The 19,057-nt window shown below is 45.6% G+C and overlaps 1 long non-coding RNA gene across 1 annotated transcript in view; it reads left to right on the top strand.

The window, feature by feature from the left end:
- The first annotated feature begins 302 nt into the window (after positions 1–302).
- LOC310851831 overlaps positions 303–19,057 on the top strand; it is a 40,621-nt gene continuing 21,866 nt past the window's right edge. The window contains exon 1 of the long non-coding RNA XR_014567855.1: positions 303–375. This is a non-coding gene — a long non-coding RNA (uncharacterized lncRNA). The remainder of the gene's footprint in view (positions 376–19,057) is intronic.

The following is a 19,057-nucleotide window of genomic DNA, read 5'->3' as shown; positions in this document are numbered from 1 at the left end:
ATAACACCACATTTCTGTTATAAATTCATAGAAAGTCAACCATACATTGGATTTGCACTGTTCCATTTTTATTTTTACTCCATGTGACAAGAACTAACAAAGGGGGGTGACTTAGTCCTGGTCAGCCATAATCCCTTCACTGTCTCAGCACATAACACAGGAGCCCTGCCCATGCCAACCCTGATGATCCCAGACAGAAGACAATCAAGATCACAAAGAACTTGCATATGGGAGTGGATTCAACATGGACTGAAACAAAGGACACTGATCAGATCTTCCCTCAGGGGGCAGGAAACTGCAAACTCCCCTTTGTCCTCTGGAAAGTACTCATGGGGAGGGGGAAAGGAGGAACCAGCCAGGTGACAAGACACTCATGTTACCACCAACTCCTCCCTCAGCCCCTCCTTTCTGTAATGTATGCCTCCCTCAACTCCTCCTTTCTGTAATGTATGCATGATGTTTCTGGGGGTGGGCTAGACCTAGAGGAGGGGAATTTCAAAGTTTTTATAAGACCTTGCACACTATTCTTCTGGGTCTTTCCTCTCTCCTGCACGTGAGGGGAATACCCTGTTGCAACAGTTCAATAAAGGCCAAGCCTACAGGCTGCTGTTTTGCTCCAAGTTATCCTGGTTGGTGTCTTTGTTTTGTCCAAGGGAGCCCTCGGATTTTTCCTGTAACAGGATCCATTGCTCCGTGTCCGCTTCTCTTCACAACAAAGAATGGATGCTTTTGAGTTATGGTGCTGGAGGAGACTCTTGAGAGTCCCATGGACTGCAAGAAGATCAAACTTCTCCATTCTGAAAGAAATCAGACTTCAGTGCTCACTGGAAGGACAGATCCTGAAGCCAAGGCTCCAAGACTTTGGCCACCTCATGAGAAAAGACCCTGATGCTGAGAAAGATGGAGGGCACAAGGAGAAGGGGATGGCAGAGGACAAGATGGTGGGACAGTGTTCTCAAAGCTACCAGCATGAGTTTGACCAAACTGTGGGAGGCAGTGGAAGACAGGAGGGCCTGGTGTGCTCTGGTCCAGGGGGTCAGGAAGAGGCGGACACGACTAAATGACTCAACAACAACAAAGCCAGACCAGTGGGGAGCCTACAAGTGGCTGGCAGCATTGCCCAGGCAAGGCAGTGCTGCCCAATTCCTGGTTAAACAAAGGCAGCTGGACCCTCCTAGGGCTCCCCTGGCGCCGGCACGGCATCTACATGGCAATAAATAAATGAATCATATTGAAAACAATTCTTCCGCCTCCTCTGGAGAGGCCTGTTAAGAGCCGAACAAGTATATCGCCGGAATCTAGGTCAGCCGCTTGCCAGGAAATGTTTGAGAAACTGCCTATTTCTCTCTCCTTTCGGTGGGAATAGCTCGGCTCGGGCTCATTGCAGAAGAAGAGCCGTGGTGCAACTCCCTGTTACACACATGAGAAGAGTCAATAATAATTTTATATACAGTGGTACCTTGGGTTACATACGCTTCAGGTTACAGACTCCACTAACCCCGAAATAGTGCTTCAGGTTAAGAACTTTGCTTCAGGGTGAGAACAAAAATTGTGCTCCGGCGGCACGGCGGCAGTGGGAGGCCCCATTAGCTAAAGTGGTGCTTCAGGTTAAGAACAGTTTCAGGTTAAGAATGGACCTCCGGAACGAATTAAGTTCTTAACCCGAGGTACCATTGTATATATATATATAATTATTAGGTTGTGTTTTTTTTTAACATACTCTTTTCAACAGTAATTAAACATGTTTCTACATCTTATTCCATTTTTTTGACTTCCATCAGTCCTGTCTGAAAATTTTCGAATCTCTTAGTATACATTTCTTATTTTCCCTGTTACATTTAAAACTCATAACCCATATCTCTATTCTTTATCTACTTTGTAGCACTTCATATAGTCCTCCTTACAAAACTTCTTGTAGTCCTACTAGCGCAATTTGTTGGTTACAATTGCTTTTCAAATAGTTTATATACTTCTTCCAACCTTCTGTAAATCTCTGGTTCCGTAGGTTTCGAATCCTTCCTGTCATTTTGTCCAATTCTGCACAGTCCATTATTTTCGTCTGCCATTCTTCTTTCGTCAGAATTTCTTCTTGTTTCCATTTCTGAATGGCTTTAAAAATCATCATCTGACTGATCCAGCAGTTCTTCGTGTGTTCTTACAGGACAGCAAACCTTTTCAGCAGGGAGCCAGTACACTCTCCCTCAGACCTTGTGGTGGGATGGACTATATTTTTTTTGGGGGGGATGAAAGAATTCCTGTTGTTGTTTAGTGGTGTCCGCCTCTTCGTGGCCCCCTGGACCAGAGCACACCAGGCACTCCTGTCTTCCACTGCCTCCGCAGTTTGGTCAAACTCATGCTGGTAGCTTCGAGAACACTGTCCCACCATCTCGTCCTCTGGCGTCCCCTTCTCCTTGCACCCTCCATCTTTCCCAACATCAGGGTCTTTTCCAGGGAGTCTTCTCTTCTCCTGAGGTGGCCAAAGTCTTGGAGCCTCAGCTTCAGGATCTGTCCTTCCAGTGAGCGCTCAGGGCTGATTTCCTTCAGAATGGAGAGGTTGGATCTTCTTGCAGTCCATGGGACTCTCAAGAGTCTCCTCCAGCACCAGAATTCAAAAGCATCAATTCTTCAGCGATCAGCCTTCTTGATGGTCCAGCTCTCACTTCCATACATCACTACTGGGAAAACCAGAGCTTGAACTATACGGACCTTTGTTGGCAATGTGATGTCTCTGCTTTTTAAGATGCTGTCTAGGTTTGTCATGGCTTTTCTCCCAAGAAGCAGGTGTCTCTTAATTTTGTGACTGCTGTCACCTTCTGCAGGGATCATGGAGCCCAAGAAAGTAAAATCTCTCGTTGCCTCCATTTCTTCCCCTTCTATTTGCCAGGAGGTGATGGGCCCAGTGGCCAGGATCCTTACATTAGGACACATTTTACTCCTGTAAAAACACACTGATTCCTGGACTGTTCACGGGCCGGATTTAGGAGATGATTGGGCTGCATCCTGCCCCCGGGCCTTAGTTTGCCTACCCATGTTATAGGATGCCCACAGTTTCTGGGATCGCCGAAGAGCATCAGGAGAGGCCACAATTAAAGGTAAAAGTAAAGGTACCCCTGACCATTAGGTCCAGTCGTGGCCGACTCTGGGGTTGCGGCGCTCATCTCGCTTTACTGGCCGAGGGAACCAGCGTACAGCTTCCGGGTCATGTGGCCAGCAGGACTAAGCCGCTTCTGGCGAACCAGAGCAGCGCACGGAAACGCTGTTTACCTTCCCGCTGGAGTGGTACCTATTTATCTACTTGCACTTTGAGGTGCTTTCGAACTGCTAGGTTGGCAGGAGCAGGGACCGATCAACGGGAGCTCACCCCGTCGCGGGGATTCGAACCGCTGACCTTCTGATCGGCAAGTCCTAGGCTCTGTGGTTTAACCCACAGCGCCACCCACAGGCCACAATTGGGTCAGCCAAATGGGGGACCAGCGTCCTCGGCCAGCACCCTGTTCTCACCTGGGTGAATCGCCTGCCCCGTCGGGGAGCCCACAAGCAAGACCGGCACGCCATAGGCCCCTCATTGCTGGTGCTCCCCAGCAACTTGCACTCAGAGGCTGAGCACTTCTGTCCCTTGAGCATCAATTCAGCCATCTCTGTTTAATAGATGCAGACGAGTTTTCCCTCCTCCACAAAATCTCTTGTTTATGGAACCACTGAAGCTTGTAACCAGCCCTGCTCTGTGGCAGCAGATCCCATACATTATTTTCTGCATTTTGCAGAGGATTTGTGCGCTGGCGTGCCCTTTCTCTAGTCGCTCCCTAGAGCCAAATTCTAGCGTTATGGCGGAGTACTGGGCACCCTCTTCTACTTTTTGCAAGGTTTTAAGAAGCTGTTCAACTCCCCCTGATTCAGTTGCAATACCCTGAGCCGTTTAAGAAAAGGTTTGACACGCTGGAAGCTGTGTATGAAGGCGACCGAGATGATGAAAGGTCTGGAAACTGAGCCTTGTGAGGAAAAGTTGAAGGAGCTGAAGGTATCTTCAGCCTGCGGAAGAGAAGAATGGGGGATGACAGGAGAGATGTCTTCAGATATCTAAATAGCTAGCTTGCGAGAGCATCCTGGAGCCCAGGAAGCTTAAAAATTCTCCGACTTGCTGGTGGGGCAAGGCACACAGCAAACAGCTCTGGAATGGTAAGTGTGCTTGTGTTGGGGCAGTTGGAGGGGCCTGGACTAGATGACCCATGGTGTCCCTTCCAATTCTATGTGATAAGAATTTTAAAGTCTTAGATATATAAGAAAAGGTAAAGGGACCCCTGACCATTAGGTCCAGTCGTGGCCGACTCTGGGGTTGCAGCGCTCATCTCGCTTTATTGGCCAAGGGAGCCGGCGTACAGCTTCCGGGTCATGTGGCCAGCAGGACTAAGCCGCTTCTGGCGAACCAGAGCAGCGCACAGAAACGCCGTTTACCTTCCCGCCAGAGTGGTACCTATTTATCTACTTGCACTTTGAGGTGCTTTCGAACTGCTAGGTTGGCAGGAGCAGGGACCAAGAAACAGGAGCTCACCCCGTCGCGGGGATTCGAACCGCCGACCTTCTGATTGGCAAGTCCTAGGCTCTGTGGTTTAACCCACAGCGCCACCCGCGTCCCTAGATATATAATAAATGGTCATAAATGTACCAGCCAAGAACATACATAGATCAGCACAGGAAGACCGACCTGAAACCATTTTTTGATTCCCAGATTGACCAAATGTTTTCTTTGCAAGGTCAAAGGAAAATGGAAAAGCCTCCCCATTGTCTTTTCCTTCACAAATCCTGTCTTAAGGGTATGTCTGTCTGTGTTTGAGTAGGGTGAGCCTGTGACCTGACTCAGGAACTAAGTATTTATCATTACCAAAGACTAGCCAGGCTCCCCAGGGTATCCAATCAAGTGAGCCTTAACAGGTAACCTGTCAGGCAGGAGATAAACAACGCACTCAGATTTCTGCTGTAGACCGCCTTTTCTGTGATGTAGGTATGATGTATCTGGGGTGGTGGTCTTGATATATGGAGGGGTGGTCCGGAGCTCCAGGGCAGGGAGAGAGAAACAGAGACAAATGCTAAGGACAGTTTTGTTAATCTCAAAGTCTGGGGCATGTTGGACGATGCAAAATGGTGAGCAGGGAAGTGAGCCCAGTTGCTGTGCCTGACAATTGTGGCAGAGGAAAAACTCAAAGACCAAACAAAAGCTCAGGAATAGAGGGAAGTGTTGTGCTTTGCTGCTACCGCAAAGCATTTATAACCTGCTCTGCACAGAATATTTCCATCCCATAGCAGGGAACAGTGAAATAAGATAATAATCAGAATATGCCTTATTATGGGGGGGGGGGTAATATTGAGTTATTGCTTTTATTTTATATAAAGGTAAAGGTACCCCTGCCCGTACGGGCCAGTTGTGTCCGACTCTAGGGTTGTGTGCCCATCTCACTTAAGAGGCTGGCGGCCAGCGCTGTCCGGAGACACTTTCGGGTCACGTGGCCAGTGTGACGAAGCTGCTCTGGCTAGCCAGCACCAGCGCAGCACACGGAAACCTGTTTACCTTCCCGCTATAAAGCGGTACCTATTTATCTACTTGCACTTAGGAGTGCTTTCGAACTGCTAGGTGGGCAGGAGCTGGGACTGAGAGATGGGAGCTCACCCCGCCGCGGAGATTCGAACCGCTGACCATACGACCGGCAAGTCCTAGGCACTGAGGTTTTACCCACAGCGCTACCCGCATCCCATTTATATTTATATTTATATTTATATTTATATGATTTTATTTTATATACTGTAATCTTTTTATGTGAACTGCCCTGAGACCTCCGGGTATAGGGCGGTATGTATATGTACTAGGGAAACACATCCATAAATATATAAACCACATGTCTGAAATAGTACAGGAGAACAATCCTGAAGCCATTTTGACTCTTTCAGTGACCTCAAATATTCGTCTGCAGTTTGGATGGGAATGGGAAAAGCCTCCCCATTGTCTCTGTGCTCACAAATTCTGCCTTAAGGGCACATTTGGGTATGAATAGGGTGAGCCTGTGACCGGGACTCAGGAATGAAGTATCTACCATCACAAAAGAATGGCCAGGCTCTCCAGGTAAACCCATCAACAGGTTTCCTGCCAGAGAGGATTCTGCTGTAGACCGCCCCTTCTGTGATGTATGTATGATGTTTAAGGGGGTTGGTCTTGGGTACAGGGTGGGCAAATTCAAAAGTCTATATAAGGGCTTGCACACCATTGTTCTGGGTTCCTCCCCTCCCTCCTGCATGTGGTGAGTGGGGACCCTGTTGCAACAGTTCCTTTAATAAAGATCAGGCTTACTAGCCGCTTTGCTTCTCAATATTCTCTGGTTGGCCTCTGTTATTTTCTCCTACCGATAGGGAACCCATGTAAGGACTCTATATGGGCTCTTGGGTACCCCATAAGGAAAAAGAAGCAGATTTTGTTTTCTTATAACAAAAGTATTACTGTTAGTATACAAAACCCTTAACACATTGGGACCGGTTTACCTGCGAGATTGCCTCTCCCCAGTTTCCCCTTATAACTTGATCCTAATTGGTCCCATCACCTCCTGGCAAATAGAAGGGGAAGAAATGGAGGCAGTGAGAGATTTTACTTCCTTGGGCTCCATGATCACTGCAGATGGTGACAGCAGTCACGAAATTAAAAGACGCCTGCTTCTTAGGAGAAAAGCGATGACAAACCTAGACAGCATCTTAAAAAGTGGAGACATCACCTTGCCAACAAAGGTCCGTATAGTTAAAGCCATGGTTTTCCCAATAGTGATGTATGGAAGTGAGAGCTGGACCATAAAGAAGGCTGATCGCCGAAGAATTGATGCTTTTGAATTCTGGTGCTGGAGGAGACTTGAGAGTCCCTTGGACTGAAAGAAAATCAAACCTCTCCATTCTGAAGGAAATCAGCCCTGAGTGCTCACTGGAAGGACAGATCCTGAAGACTTTGGCCACCTCAGGAGAAGAGAAGACTCCCTGGAAAAGACCCTGATGTTGGGAAAGATGGAGGGCGCAAGGAGAAGGGGATGACAGAGGACAAGATGGTGGGACAGTGTTCTTGGTAGCTTTGATGAGTCTGACCAAACTGCGGGAGGCAGTGGAAGACAGGAGTGCCTGGCATGCTCTGGTCCAGGGGGTTACAAAGAGTTGGACCCAACTAAACGACTAAACAACAACAAATGATATCCGAAAATTATAGAACCCATTAAAAAAAAGTCCTATAAGTAACACAAACAAATTAACAGCTCCATTATAAAGCAAATGAAGCTATAAAGTGCAGCGAAAGCAGCAATTAGCATTTGTCATTGAATCAAATAAGCAAATGGCCTTAGCAACATTTTCCTGCCCCATCTCTCACCCCAGGGACAGCTTGTGTCCCCTCTGTCTCAACAGGGCTCTCCCTCAGCGGCTATTCCGCAGCGTAACCCCTTTCACACAAACCCCAACCTCCGTCTCAGCTCTGCAGGGATTTGGCATCATACAGAGATGCAACAGGCAGACTCGTGGAAAGAAGGGAGACCTTTCGTTCATCAGCTAATGAACAAAAGATCTTGCTTCTAGTATTCCTTTGTTTGTTTTTTGCAAGTTGGCAAGATCCACTCTTCTAAATATTATCATTATTTTGTTTACAATTTTCAGTTTTATATATTTCAATAATTTTACAATCATTTCAGCATTTCAAAACTCGACTCCTTTCCCCCTCTTTCTGCGGTTCCTTAAATTTATTTTTTTTTATTTTCTGCATATTCCAAATTAACTTAATTTACTCATTTATTCATCTACTTTAAATATATACTCTTATAAAACTGAAGGTTATTACAATAATCCTGCCAAAGTTCTGATCTGTTGACAGTTTATTTGTAAATATCCAATAATCCATTTCCATTCTTTTATAAAAAGCTTGTTGTCTTGGTTTCTTATTTTCCCCATTTCTGCATATTCCATAATTTTTTTCTATCCATTCTTCTTTCACTGAGACTTCTCCTTTCCATTTTTGGGCAAGTAACATTCTTGCCGCCGTGGTCGTATACATGAATAAATTTCTATAATTCGGGTAGTTCTGTCCCAGTAATTCCTGTATTTCTCATAAGAAGATCCGGCCAAGCGGCTGTTTGGCACGGCAGCTCTGTAACCATAAGAACTAGGCGCTTGGTTTCCTGTTTAGCACCTGAGAACCAACTGCGGCGGATGAAGCCTCTTCACGGGCAGCCCCCCGCTCTGCCTGGATTTCATGCCCCCCAAGTACCCCTATTTATTTATTGGTGTGTGCTTTTCATTTGGCAAATTTACCAAAGGATAAAATGAAACTGGGATTAAGGGGCGATTCTCGGGACGGTGGAAGGCTGCGTCCCATTGGCAAAGCGACGCTGGAAATGTTCTGCAGTCAGGGAAGGAGACGAAAATGGGGGATCGAGGAGGGTCAGATGCAGTGGAAGTGAGAGATTATTATTATTATTATTATTATTATTATTAATAATAATAATATTTATCATTTATACCCCGCCCATCTGGCTGGGTTTCCCCAGCCACTCTGGGCAGCTCCTAAGAGAATATTAAAAACACGATAAAACATCAGACATCAAAAACTTCCCTAAACAGGGCTGCCTTCAGATGTCTTCTAAACGTCAGATAGTTGTTTATTTCCTTGACATCTGGTGGGAGGGTGTTTCACAGGACAGGCGCCACCACTGAGAAGGCCCTCTCCTGGTTCCCTGTAACCTCACTTCTTGCAGTGAGGGAACCGCCAGAAGGTCCTCAGCGCTGGACCTCAGTGTCCGAGCAGAATGATGGGGATGGAGACGCTCCTTCAGATATACTGGGCCTAGGCCTTTAGGGCTTGAAAGGTCAGCACCAACACTTTGAATCATGCTCGGAAACGTACTGGGGCCAATGCAGATCTCTCAGAACCGGTGTTATGTGGTCCCGGCGGCCGCTCCCAGTCACCAGTCTGGCTGCCACATTCTGGATTAGTTGCAGTTTCCGTGTCACCTTCAAAGGTAGCCCCACGTAGAGCGCATTGCAGTAGCCCAAGCGGGAGATAACCAGAGCATGCACCACTCTGGCGAGACAGTCTGCAGGCAGGGAGGGTCTCATCCTGTGTACCAGATGGAGATGTCTCTCTTTTCATCTGAGAGATGTTGGAGGGTATGGAATTGGCATGAGGCCGCACTGCTTTAATGCGATTAATGCCTTTGGTGCCTTCTCTGCGAAAGCCATCCATTTAGATGCGCTCCCTCTCTCTTCCCTGCCCCTTCATTATTCTTCCTCTGTGTGTGTGAGAGACAGAAAAAGTCCAAAAGGGAATAATCCCGCAAAATGTCAGCGTCTGCCGGGAGGTCTGAGCGATGCTGAGTGGATGAGATTCGCTTCTCTACCTGGGCACTGGTGGGTCTCTCCCCTGTTTGGAGTTTGCTCTTTTAAATTAATTACATCCCCTTTTCTACCTCCGCGCATGAAAGCAAGGAGGAGGCATGTAGCCCGTCACATCAGCTTAGGCTTCCTGCGCATCAGGCCAGGAGCCGAGGCAGAGGAGCTACACGCAACCAACGTCCCGTGTCTTGTCCGCAGGAAGGCACTCTCCACCGTCGGGCGCCATCGACTCCAGGTTTGCCTGCCTCGCCAGGCGCTGGGAACCGGAGAGGCGTCCATTTGCGGAATGAAGAACAACCGACCGCCTGTCGGGACCAGAGATGTTCACCCCGAAATGGTGAAATTGGTATGAGCACACGAAAACTCATACCAATAACAAACTTAGTTGGTCTCATAGAAGTTTCCGTAGTGTAGTGGTTATCACGTTCGCCTAACACGCGAAAGGTCCCCGGTTCGAAACCGGGTGGAAACATGTAAGTTTCTTTTGAGGGACGCGGGTGGAGCTGTGGGTTAAACCGCAGAGCCTAGGACTTGCCGATCAGAAGGTCGGTGGTTCAAATCCCCATGATGGGGTGAGCTCCCGTTGCTTGGTCCCTGCTCCTGCCAACCTAGCAGTTCGAAAGGACGTCAAAGTGCTAGCAAATAAATAGGAACCACTCTGGCGGGAAGGTAAACGGCATTTCCATGCGCTGCTCTGGTTCACCAGAAGTGGCTTAGTCATGCTGGCCACATGACCTGGAAGCTGTCTGCGGACAAACGCCGGCTCCCTCGGCCCATAGAGCGAGATGAGCGCCGCAACCACAGAGTCGGTCACAACTGGACCTAATGGTCAGGGGTACCTTTACCTTTACCTAAAGTGCTACTGGAAAGAATTTTTTTATTTTGTTTCGACTACGGCAGACCAACACGGTTGTTGTTGCTTAATCGTTAATTCGTGTCCACCTCTTCGTGACCCCCTGGACCAGAGCATGCCAGGCTCTCCTGTCTTCCACTGCCTCCCACAGTTTGGTCAGACTCATGCTGGTAGCTTCGAGAACACTGTTCCACCATCTCGTCCTCTGTCGTCCCCTTCTCCTTGCGCCCTCCATCTTTCCCAACATCAGGGTCTTTTCCAGGGAGTCTTCTCTTCTCATGAGGTGGCCAAAGTCTTGGAGCCTCAGCTTCAGGATCTGTCCTTCCAGTGAGCACTCAGGGCTGATTTCCTTCAGAATGGATACGTTTGATCTTCTTGCAGTCCATGGGACTCTCAAGAGTCTCCTCCAGCACCAGAATTCAAAAGCATCCATTCTTCGGCGATCAGCCTTCTTTGTGGTCTCACTGCCTCAATTTCTTCCCCTTCTATTTGCCAGGAGGTGATGGGACCAGTGGCCATGATCTTGGTTTTTTTGATGTTGAGCTTCAGACCATATTTTGCGCTCTCCTCTTTCACCCTCATTAAAAGGTTCTTTAATTCCTCCTCACTTTCTGCCATCAAGGTTGTGTCATCTGCATATCTGAGGTTATTGATATTTCTTCCGGCAATCTTAATTCCGGCTTGGGATTCATCCAGCCCAGCCTTTCGCATGATGAATTCTGCATATAAGTTAAATAAGCAGGGAGACAATATACAGGCTTGCCACACTCCTTTCCCAATTTTGAACCAATCAGTTGTTCCATATCCAGTTCTAACTGTAGCTTCTTGTCCCACATAGAGATTTCTCAGGAGACAGATGAGGTGATCAGGCACTCCCATTTCTTTAAGAACTTGCCATAGTTTGCTATGGTCAACACAGTCAAAGGCTTTTGCATAGTCAATGAAGCAGAAGTAGATGTCTTTCTGGAACTCTCTAGCTTTCTCCATAATCCAGCGCATGTTTGCAATTTGGTCTCTGGTTCCTCTGCCCCTTCGAAACCCAGCTTGCACTTCTGGGAGTCCAAATACTGCTTAAGCCTGCCTTGTAGAATTTTAAGCATAACCTTGCTAGCGTGTGAAACGAGTGCAATTGTGCGGTAGTTGGAGCATAGGCACAACCAAATATTCGTAGTTGAGCCCTGTTTATTTAAACAATCCCACTGTATCTTTTCCATGTTTTTAGGTTTTCGCCTTATGAAGCTGGTCAATTTGGCTAGCTCCAGGTACTTGCATAGTTTGCTTAACCGCTCTCTTTTTGTTGGTATATTGTTTCCTTTCTAGGCTCTTCTCGTGTCCTTACGTGCAGCCTCCCCCACAACAACCCAGCTCCCTTCTTCAGCTACCTCTTCGGCTGTGGTTTGGGGCCTGCAGCTGGAACATCCTTGCCTCCGGGCGAGAGCAGCGAAAACTCATGTTGCATTGAGCGGGACTGGCAGAGAACACGAGCGAGGTGGGAAAGGCAGGTGTCTGTCGGGAAACAGGGACTGCTTCCAGGAATACCTGGAAAGAATGACTGGCGGCTGAGAGACGAGCCCGGTTTCCAGAAAGACAGGCAGATCCGGCCTCCCATCGCCGTCCCCCCTGCTTCCTGCTTCCACAAATCCAGAGTCAAGCTGAGATTCGCTGATGCATTTGGAGCAACAGAGTAACCCCAGCCTGTCACTGCGACTTAGGCTGGAGCAGAGGGGGAAATGGCTTGGAAAAACGAGATCCGCCATCTGGGGTGGGCAGAGGAGATGGGGAAGGGGGCGTCTCTAGGCTCTTGACAGCCTTCTTGCGCAGCCTGCCCATCTTGTAGGCTGGCTTGCCCATTTTTGAAGAGCCTTGGCCTGCCCTGCCAGCAGAAAGGACAATACAAGACAGGAGGCGGTGTGAAATGTGGGAACCAGGAATGCTGGTGAAATAAACAAATTTAAGGTCTTGTTGTTGTTGAGTTGCTTAGTCGTGTCCGCCTCTTCGTGACCCCCTGGACCAGAGCACTCCAGGCCCTCCTGTCTTCCACTGCCTCCCGCAGTTTGGTCAAACTCATGCTGGTCGCTTCGAGAACACTGTCCCACCATCTCGTCCTCTGCCGTCCCCTTCTCCTTGTGCCCTCCATCTTTCCCAACATCAGAGTCTTTTCCAGGGAGTCTTCTCTTCTCACGAGGTGGCCAAAGTCTTGGAGCCTCCGCTTCACGATCTGTCCTTCCAGTGAGCACTCAGGGCTGATTTCCTTAAGAATGGAGAGGTCTGATCTTCTTGCATTCCATGGGACTCTCAAGAGTCTCCTCAAAAAAAGCATTAAAGCATTCAAAAGCATTAAGGTCTTATATATATATATATAATAAAGGTTCATAAATATGCCAAGCAAACACATACAAAAATGTATGGGCCACATTTCTGAAGCAGTACAGGAGACCAACCCTAGGACTATTTTGGCTCCCAAACTGACCAAGTGATTCCTCTACAGGATGTTAGGTGTGCGTGCAGGATCCAGCCCCTGTGACCAGGACTGGGGCCTTCCTAAGTTTGTTCTGGAGAGGCAAGACGCGATTGGTAACTCACAGTACCTGGTGGCAAGAGCCATGAAGGGATATAAGGTCAGCATTTCCCTTCGGCTCTTTGACGCAGCAACACGTTTCCTGCCTTGCTGCGTTTGGCTTCTTGCCTCTTGATCCTCGGACCCCTGCCTTCATGACTCCTGGCTCTCTGACCCTCGGACTCCTGGCTTCTGGACTCCCGTTCCAGCTCCCTGCCCACCATCTTGCCCCTGGTCCCAACGCCCAAAGCCGGGACTTCGATTGCCTGTGAACTGGACAAGGTTGAAGGAAATTGGAAAAGCCTCCCCATTGTCGTTTTCTTCACAAATCCTGTCTTAAGGGTATGCAACAACAGCAGCGCAAGAATACTTATTGCAAAGTATTGGAAGACACAAGATTTGCCCACCTTGGAAGAATGGCAGATGCAACTGATAGACTACATGGAACTGGCAGAAATGACTGGCAGAATCCGAGACCTGGGAGAAGAACAAACAGAAGAAGATTGGAAGAAATTTAAAGATTATCTGCAAAAACCTTGTAAATTATTTGAATGTTAAGGTGATGCAGGATATAGAGATAATGCGGCATTAGTGACAAAGTTGAAGGGAATGTGCAAAGATGTTTTATAAGTAACAAGTAAAGAAATACAGCAAAATTAATAAATGATGGGGGATTAGAAGATAAGTGGATAGCAGTGGTAATGGTTAATTTAAAAGAAATTAAGCAATATTAAAATCAGTCAAAATAGAGGAAGAATTTGCTGAGACTAAATTGGAAATTAGAATACAGAAAAGGGAGGTGTGAGGAAGTTGGGAAAGTAAGATACATGAAACTAAGAGTTGAACTTATATATTTTTGTTTGATTTTTGTGTTTTATATTGTTTATTGTTTGTTATTGTGTTGTCTTGTTTTGTTTGTTATGATAAAATGTGTTGAAACCTTAATAAAAATCTTTTGGGGAAAAAAACAAATCCTGTCTTAAGGTTATGTCTGTGTTTGAATAGGGTGAGCCTGTGACCTGGCTCAGGAACTAAGTATTTATCATTACAAAAGACTGGCCAGGCTCCCCAGGGTATCCAATCAAGTGAGCATTAACAGGTCACCTGTCAGACAGGAGAAAAACAACACTTAGATTTCTGCTGTCGGTATGTGATGTAGGTATGATATATTGGGGGGGGGGTCTTGGGCTACACCCCTTCTTTTATTGATATATGGAGGGGTGGTCTTGAGCTCCAGGGCAGGGAATTTAAAATGTCTACATAAGGGCAGGCACACCTTTGTTTTGGGTCCTCCTCCTTTCCTGCGTGAGAGGGGAGCACCCCGTTGCAACAGCTTTAATAAAGATCAGGCTTACTAGCTGCTTTGTTTCTCAATATTCTCTGCTTGGCCTCTGTTATTTTCTCTGACCGATGGAGAACCTGCAAAGGACTCTATAAGGGCTCTTGTGTCCCCCTATAAGGGAATAAGGGCAGATTTTCGTTTTTACAGACAGAACCCTTTGATTTCTGCATTGCAGGGTTGGAGTAGATGACCGTTGGGATCTCTTCCAACTCTACAAGTCTATGATTCCCATTTTAGCCCTACTCAGAGTAGGCCCACTGAGATTCATGGACATGGCTAACTTAGGCCTTTGCCAATTTATTGATTTTCATATTTTTAAACAAATCAGTATCAAATCTAGGTGCTAACTTAGGTCTTTGATTCCCATCAGGACTTCTCTGCATAGAGCTGTGTGGCCTATAACCTTCTGCCTGCATTTTTTGTTTTAAGGCTGACATGCAGGTCTCAGATACACAGGTATCAGGCTGGCCACTGTGATTCTGGAGTCGATGGGCCATTGGGCTCATCGAGAAGAGGACTTCTGATGCTATTTAACTCTGGTGAACAACGTGCACATTTTGGCTCCTCTCCAAATTCTTCCAATCCTGCTGTTTCCTACAAGAACTCTGTAGCATGGTGCCTTCCCCTCCTCCTCCCTCCCAGGCCCCTTTCCTTTTGTGCTGTGTGTCTTAGATTGCAAACCTGAGGATCCGTACAATTTCCTTGTTGATATTTGAAAGTCAGCTTGGGAGTCTTGTTCCGGCTGCGGAGCAGGATAAAAATGCAAGATTTACAGTGATACCTTACCCAGAAGTAAGTGTTTTCAAATGTTTTTCGGAAGCCGAACGACCGATGAGGCTATCGGCTATTGTTTCTGGAGGGTCTGCGCCTATCAGAAGCCACGCCTTGGTTTTCGAACATTTTGGAAGTCAAATGGACTTCCAGAACAGATTAAGTTTGAGAACCAAGGTACTGTAGCACCTCTGCTTGTGGTTAACGCTTAGCTGGAATGAAATATTCAACGCAGCAATAGAGAAATTAAAATAGTAATTTATTTGTCAGACAAATAAATGAGAGGCACAGTGGTATATGGTTACCAAGCTCTGGCCTGGCCTCCTGCCATTCTGGCCAGCACTTATATTTCCTTAATCCAGCCCCCTTGCTCCTCCTTTGGCTGCCTCTGTCCAATCAGCCTGGTTGAAATTCCTATTGGCTGTTTGCTAGAACCAATCACAAAAGATACACCCACTTCCTTCTGTCCTTTTATGGAACACAAAGAGCTATATATAAATGACAAATAAGTAGTAATATATCTTACATGTGTCTCAACAAGGAATCTTAATTACCAGCTCACCTCTTGCCCTCCTTGCCCTATTGCCTTCCAAAACAGATAGTTAATCTTGAATTTTTATCTTCAACAGATGTCAAGGATCTTGAGTTCACATCAACATTGAAAGATCTCCTTCATTTGAAGGTTTCTAAACAAAAAGCCTGACAACTATATATCAGGAGTGCTCTATGGCGTCTCCTGTCTGGCAGGGGGGCTAGGCTGGTGGCTGACTTAATTTCAGGATAGTTAAAACTCTTACAACTATATGAAATAAGAATCTAGCATTTCTTAAATCCTTTGCATAATTACATTTAAGCCAATATATTTAATACATTATCATAGGTAGCCTTTTAAAAGGAATAAGGCCTTTGTAAAGTAAAAAAGGAACTCAGTAAAAAAACAGCTTCAAAAAAGAAGCCTCTTCAGTTTACACCCCTCCTTTCACCCCTCCTTTCCCATTAGCTCTTCCCAACATTTATTGCCCTTTAACTCTCTCAGTTTAAAAAAGAAACAGCTTTAAAAGATTTCCTAAAAATGCTCTCTTTTTCTGCCAGCTAGATGCCTCTCCATTGCTCTTGGCAATTTTTTAACCTTAGGAAGAAGATATGGCTCATTTTACTGGGAGGCACATGGTATCATTTTATTATTTACTCATTCCTAATTATGTTTATCTCTGCTTTTTTTATCTTCTGTAACATGTAGGATCAGTGTCCTCGCTCTCAGCCTGTAATTTCCTTTTTTATGACTTTGAGAATTGTTTTCTGCTATAAATCAGGGGGCCCCTTGTCTAGGAGGAAAAAACATTGCCAAGGCCTTTTAGGCAGCTGGTCTTTTGCCTGGCATGAAACATTTGAAAATCTTTAAGCTCATTTTAAGATTCAGGCCCTGATCAAGCCTTAATAAAAATGCAGGCTTATGATTAGATGCCTCAGTACCACTGTAGTTGGCGCTTTTGGTTTTGCTATTTATTTTGCGTTTTTGTTTCTGAGGCTTTTTTTGGTCAATTTGTTATTGTGACTGTGTGGAACCCAGTTCAGCTACTGATTGATTTTTTGATTGATTGATTGATTGTATGACTACGGAAATGGATAAAAGCCCCCGGTCCAAAAAATGACTATCATCAGAGCAAGTAAGAAAACATTTTTTTTTTAAAAAAAATCATCATCTACAATACTGTCTTACTTGTTTCATAGTACAGCACATTGATTCTTGCTTTCATTTTATGGATCAATGGTCTCGTTAGGTAGTAAAATTCACGTTAAATTGCTGTTTTAGGGGTTGTTTTTAAAAGTCTGGAACGGATTAACCCATTTTGAATTACTTCCTACAGGAAAGCGCGCCTTGGTTTTTGAACGCTTTGGTTTTGGAACCGACTTGCGGAACGGATTAAGTTTGAGAACCAAGGTACCACTGTATTTGAAAGTCGGCCTGGGAGTCTGTTTTGGCAGGATAAAAAAAGCAAGCTTTATTAACAAATTAGCAGAAGTGTGTGTATGTGTGTGTGTGTTCAAATGACAGTTTGGCTGAGAAGATGGGCAGAAGCAGTCCACACTGCAACAATTTTGTTGCCGCACCCCTCCCCCAATATATATATATATATATTTATATATATATATAAATTTTGCATGCACATTTGGAGTGGGGGAATTTACATGCAGAACTTCCTCTCCCCTGCAAATCCCTTCCAGCTCTGATGTGTAGGACTCAAATAATTTCTGATTGGCTGACCGCTCTTCCATGATGGGGCGGTAGGAGCTTTCATTAGGGATGGTTTGGCATAAGTTGATTAGCAAACTCAGCTTCGGCGGGGGCGGGGGGGGGGTTTGTCTCTTTAAAACGAAACCAAATGAGCAAAACGTTGCAATTGTTAAACATCAATGTCATTTTGGGATATCGGATTAATTGAGGCCAGGGATCATGCGGATCTCGCCAAGCTGTTAAATCCAAAGCAAAGGATACTTGGGTGGGTGCTGGTGCGTTTGGCAACGCAAACCCCCCCCCCCAATAGTCTTGCTGCATTGCACTGGTTAGAATGTTGGACCGTGACCTGGGGGGGGAGTGGATCTGGGTTCGAATCCCCACTCAGCCGGTCGTTGCCTCTCAGCCTAACCTACCTCGCAGGGATGTTGAGGGGAATTAAATGAGGAGGGGATAGAAAGGCAATCAATAATCAATCAATCAATCAATCAATCAATAAAACAGGATCAGTGCTTCATAAGCAGTGGGATTACCCTGGAGCTCAAAAATCAAAATAGAAGAAGGTACCGTATTTTTTGCTCTATAACTCACTTTTTCCCTCCTAAAAAGTAAGGGGAAATGTGTGTGTGTTATGGAGCGAATGCAGGCTGTGCAGCTATCCCAGAAGCCAGAACAGCAAGAGGGACTGCTGCTTTCACTGTGCAGTGATCCCTCTTGCTGTTCTGGCTTCTGAGATTCAGAATATATATATATATATTTTCCTCCTCCAAAAACTAGGTACGTCTTGTGGTCTGGTGTGGCTTATAGAGCGAAAAATACGGTATTTTTTTGAACTCTGTAAAATTACCAGCCAAATTCTCTACTTAGAGGCCAATTCTAGCCCTCTTCTAAAGTGGAAATGATAATAATTATGGAATTCAATAGAGAGAATTATTAGTGACAGGACTGGGTCCAGTGAGGCTGGAACCATCTAGTCATTTGAAGTGGGGTTCTGTGCCCCCCAAGAAGAATTGGTTCCCCCCCAAATTTGGGACATAGCATTCTCTGAACGTTTGACACAACACAGGTGAGTCATGGAGGGTAAAATGTAATGGGATAATTTTGACATCACATGGTTTCCCTTCCTTAGTTATATTTATAATTCTCATATTTATGAATATAATTATGAATTATATTCATTATTCTCCCCTGAGACCACTGGCCCCCAAAACAGCAGTGAAAATAATGGCCGTACTGTAGAATACTTTCTATGTTTATTGACAATTTATTTCATTCGGGTTGTTTTCATATGTTCCTTTTGGTCATATGGTTTTAAGGTGTAAATCTGTTTGGTAGCACTGAGAAGAATTTTCTAACGTACTTCTATGAAAAGTCAATAAAGTTTTCATGTATGGATATAGTTGCTGGCATCTGTCTGTCTCAAGAGGCAATGGAGTGTTGTATAGAACAAGCTCCAATAAGTTTTGGAGGTGTAAAGAGAATCTGGGCACCTTTTATTACATGTGGTGGAATTGCAAAATAATCAGAAGCTATTGGGAAATGATTCATAATGAATTGAAAAGAATGTTTAAGATAACTTAAACATTCTTTTCAATTCATTATGAATCATTTCCCAATAAAAAAAAATTCCTTCCAGTAGCACCTTAAAGACCAACTAAGTTAGTTCTTGGTATGAGCTTTTGTGTGCATGCACACTTCTGTTTCAGTGTATCTGAAGAAGTGTGCATGCACGCGAAAGCTCATACCAAGAACTAACTTAGTTGGTCTTTAAGGTACTACTGGAAGGAATTTTTTTTGTTTTGACTATGGCAGACCAACACGGCTACCTATCTGTAACATTTCCCAATAGTTTCCCAACTTTTGTTAAAAGACCAGAAGCCTTCTTGCTAGGTAGTACAG

The sequence above is a fragment of the Podarcis gaigeae genome (genome assembly GCF_964106915.1).
Source record: "Podarcis gaigeae genome assembly, chromosome: 8".
NCBI classification, from domain to species: Eukaryota; Metazoa; Chordata; class Lepidosauria; order Squamata; family Lacertidae; genus Podarcis; species Podarcis gaigeae.
Note: the sequence above shows the minus strand (reverse complement) of the source record. Positions and strands in the feature narration are given on the sequence as shown.